The following is a 4,410-nucleotide window of genomic DNA, read 5'->3' as shown; positions in this document are numbered from 1 at the left end:
CCGCCCCTTCAGGAGGGAACCAATGGCAGTGCTGATTTTCTCCTCCGGCCAATCGGGGTTGAGTGGAGAGCGAGGCTAAGGATATAAAATGCCCAACCCAGGTAGAGGGGGAGATCGGCCCAGGTGTAGGTGGAGCGCTTCCGCCAGATTGGGCCGGAGGCGTCCTCCCGGGTGTAGTCTAATGCGGAGAAAAATTCCCGTTCAACCAGGTAGAGTTGAAGACCCAGAGTAACCCACTGATGAGGACCAGGGCGCTCCTATCCCAACTGGATTTTGTCAGAGGGACTATAGGAATCAACAGCAAGTAAACAAAAATGAGTATGAGGAGAGAGGAGCAGACCCTCATGAAACTGTGGAGATTTAAATTGACTTCGAAGAGCTTCCTGAGGGAAGGCTAAACTCTTAACTTCCATGAGGGCGGAGACCATTGTTTGCGTGTCCACTGTACCCCAGGCCTAGCATAGTGCCTGGCACATGGTGTGCCCTCAATAGATATTCATTGAATAAAAGAATGAGTGACTCAATAAATGAGTGAATGAGGTAGAAGAGAAAGGTTAAAGCCAAGAACACGATGGAAGTGCCACTGGAATGTTTCATGGAGGGTGGGGGAGGGGAGGGTGACTGACGAGGAAGTGACAGGTTTAGCATCTATTCTCCACAGAGATCCAGAACTCTACCAAAGGCCAAGGAAGGGCTGTGCCCCGGCTCCCCGGGGCTTGGAGACCCGGGTCCTGAGGTGCACCCTGAGGTGGACCCTGAGGCGAGCGCCTCGCTCCGTGAGCCGCAGGCCTGAGGGGGGCGCCTGCCGCCGCGCAGGCGCGCGCGGCGAGCGGAAGGGCCAGGTAATGGGGTCTTTGCCTCGCACCGAAAGGGAGGGCGGCGGCGCTTCTCCACGCCTCGGGGCAGGAGACGGGCTGAGGAGGGCCTCGCGGAGGAAACGCGAGGGAAACTGAAGCCACCTCCTAGGTTGTGCTTCTCCAGCTCGCGCCCGCCCCCAGGCGGTGTTGCCAGCTCCGGCCCCGGGCGGGACTGACCCCCGGAGGCCAAAACCCACCGCGGGTCCGGCTCAGCCCCGGGAACACGTTTCTGAGGAGACCAGAGGTCAGGCAGACACTGCCTCCCGGGAGCGCTCTCCCAAGCCTGGGAACTGGACACGCGTGTCAGGCGTGGACCTACGACCCACGACACATTGAGGGGCCCACGAAAATGTTCTACCTTCTTGTAAAGTCAGAAGGAAAACATGAAAGAATCAAAGAAAATGTTTTGATTTTTTTTTTACGTCAGAAAAAATGAAATTTTTTGAGCCCGAGAAAATCTATTAATTTTTTTTTTTTTTTTTTTTTTAATGAAAAGAGGATCCGAGAAGACAAAAGTGCTCAGGATCCACGAAATGTTTAATTCAGCGTTTAGCGCTGCGGGAGGGAGAACCATGGGATGATTTATCACACATAAATTGCCCCAAAAGCTATAAAAGCATGGTCTAGGCGCTTTTATGAGGGCAGGTAAGGGGCCCTAAGCTATTAAGACCTGAAGTCTGTTACCTAAAGGATGAGTAGGATTAAGGAAGGGAACGCTCAGAAAAGAACACGACGGTGGGAATCACAGTGAGAGGCCCACAATTTGTGGACTTGAAAGGGGTTCCAGGGGTGGGGTGGGGTGGAAGGGGGCTGGGCAAGGGATAGCATAGCGTGAGGATGGAGAGTTGAAAAGGAGACACACACAGAATTTCGGAGCCAGAGTAAGGATTTTGGATTTTGTCCCAAGGGTAATTGCAAACCACTGAAGGGTTTTTAGTAAGGGAGTAACCTGATGGCTTTTGGTGGTTCAAGGCCCAGTTCCAGGTTTAACCAGTTTGCAGGGGGACACCAGTTAAGTGAGTGTTCTTGGCAAAACGGGAGTGTATAGGATAGGGTCAGATATAGTCAGATGCTGCTTAGTACTATGCCCAGACCCATCAGAGCACTAATTGATTATGCTTGAGGATATAGGGAAGAGAGCTGTCTCTTACCTCATTTAAAGTACAGCCTTGGAATTGCACACAGTGTGGGATCTAAAAATGATTACGCAAGCCAAAACCGTTCAAAGTGATCTTAATAATCAATGGGAAAAATTATATTTGTTCCAAGACCTCTCAAAATTGTTGTCAAGTGTTTAAAACTCTCTTAACGGTCAGTTATAAGTATACAGGGAAATGAAAAAAATAATAAAACTTGCATGTATTTAGCACACTGTAATTTAAAACATTAGGAACATTGAGAATTGAAGTGTTTTATTTCTTTGTAAAAATTATCAATAGTAGTTTGATAATAGTGCTTGTGCTTGTCTTCTTCTCAAGGCATAACTTAGGAGAGAGCGAGCATCTGTTCTATGCCTTAGTAAATTGTTATACTCCTAAGTTTGGATCAGCTTCCAACACTTTTTCCTTTGTGGTTTAATTTTGTAAAGTATCTCCAAGAGTTCCTCTAATATGAAGTTTTTTGCAGTGGCATTTTGTGTGGGACATCTTTTTGTCAGAACCACTTTTTGTTGATAAGTTCATCCTCACTAAGTTCCTTTGGCTGTTTACATAGTCATCAAATGTCATTCTCAATATTCTCAGTCAGCTCTTTCTTCTATAATCCCATTTCCGTTTGACTCAACTTTCAGTATTATATCACTTGCCATTCCTTTGCTACTCTTTTATCCTTGTTGGCCAATTCCCTCTTTGAGCTATCTATTCTGTAAAGTGTCGTGTGGATTTATCACTAGGCGACAAGGAGGTAAAATAACTATATGTTTTGCTCGCTGTACTTAAATGAATAAGACCAGTCCCTGACAAACTTTGAAAGAAATGACATAATTGATCACTGATCATGATGTGTATCTGTTATTTATGTAGTGATTTGTGGTTTGAAGAGTCAGCTGTGATTTGTACTTTGGGTGATTGCTCACAGTATTCTACGGTAACTGAATTTTTTTTTTGAATTTTTTTTTTTATTTAAAATATTACAGATGTCCCTTTTTCTCCCCAATGATCTGTTCCACCCCGTCCCTTCTCCCTCCCCAGTCCCTCTCCCCACTATTGTCCGTGTCCTGGGGTTGTGCATATATGCATATAAATTCTTTGGTTACTCTCCCCCTCCACCCACCTGCCCTCCTTCATCCCTCTGACATTCGTCAGTCTTATCTATGCTTCCATGTCATTGAATCTATTCTGTTCATCAGTTTATTAAGTTCTTTAGATTCCACATATAAGCGAAATCATGATGTTTGTCTTTCTCTGCCTGGCTTATTTCACTTAGCATAATTTTCTCCAGGTCCTTCCATACTGTCCCACAGCTTTTTTATCCACTCATCTACTGATGGGCACTTGGGCTGTTTCCAGATCTTGACTATTTTAAACTGTGCTGCTATGAACATAGGGGTGCATATATTCTTTCTGATTAGTGTTTCAGGACTCTTAGGATACATTCCTAGGAGTGGAATCACTGGGTCGAAAGGCAGCTCCATTTTTAATTTTTTGAGGAACCTCCATACTGTTTTCCATAGTGGTTGCACCAGGCTGCATTCCCACCAGCAGTGTACCAGGGCTCTCCCCTTTCTCCACACCCTCACCAACACAAGTCATTTGTTGACTTGTTGATGGTAGCCATTCTTACAGGTGTGAAGTGATACCTCATTGTGGTTTTAATTACAGTAACTGAAATTTGAAGTATTGATGGATACTGGTCTTATTTAACTAAACTATATTTGATTTGAGATTTGTATATATGTTGGAACCATGAAGAGTCAGAACTGCCTATACTCTAAAGCAGCAAGATTCTCAGATGTGAGGAAAGATGGGCAAGGGGGAATAGAAGCTTGTTCTACATTAAATACGGCCTCTGTCTGGGTGCCTGTTTGTCTATGTGAACCTGTCTGTCAGCCTCAAGTTCAGCATTACATTGGTCCCATACATTAACTTTAAATGAAAGTATAGTTAAAAGATACTTATGATATGTGCTTTCTTGGCAAATATTTTAGTCATTGACTTGGATTTCTGGTTCAAGATTGCTTTCAACAGATTAGCATATTCATTCTTTTATTTGTTCATTTTGCCCAACACGTAAGTGGAGCTCAGTAAAAAATTACTGAATGAACAAATGCTGATTTCCACTATCCAAAAAGAAAAGTTTGAAAGGGAATAACTTCACAGGTTCATTTTGAGGAACACATCTATTTATGCACTCTTAGATCATTTTTAAAGATCTTAAATTCCAAAGTGTGTCTGAAAATTATCATAAATATATTTCTCTTGGACCCAGAGGAATTCAAAAAAGCTTTTATCTTCCCTGCATTCTTTAGCTATAAAACAATTTTATAAAATAATTTTAGTTCCCAGAATTTGGGACATAATTTTATATTTTGAAATATTTTTAATGTTTGTCCTAA

The 4,410-nt window shown here is 43.6% G+C and overlaps 1 protein-coding gene across 1 annotated transcript in view; it reads left to right on the top strand.

Moving 5' to 3' along the window:
* Positions 1–2,914: 2,914 nt before the first annotated feature.
* Positions 2,915–4,410, top strand: part of M1AP (meiosis 1 associated protein) — a 55,901-nt gene continuing 54,405 nt past the window's right edge. Inside the window, exon 1 of the mRNA XM_081156616.1 lies at positions 2,915–2,942. The gene's annotated coding sequence lies outside the window, so the exon portion shown is untranslated. The remainder of the gene's footprint in view (positions 2,943–4,410) is intronic.

This window comes from Miniopterus schreibersii (assembly GCF_964146895.1).
Source record: "Miniopterus schreibersii genome assembly, chromosome: 13".
Classification (NCBI taxonomy): Eukaryota; Metazoa; Chordata; class Mammalia; order Chiroptera; family Miniopteridae; genus Miniopterus; species Miniopterus schreibersii.
Note: the sequence above shows the minus strand (reverse complement) of the source record. Positions and strands in the feature narration are given on the sequence as shown.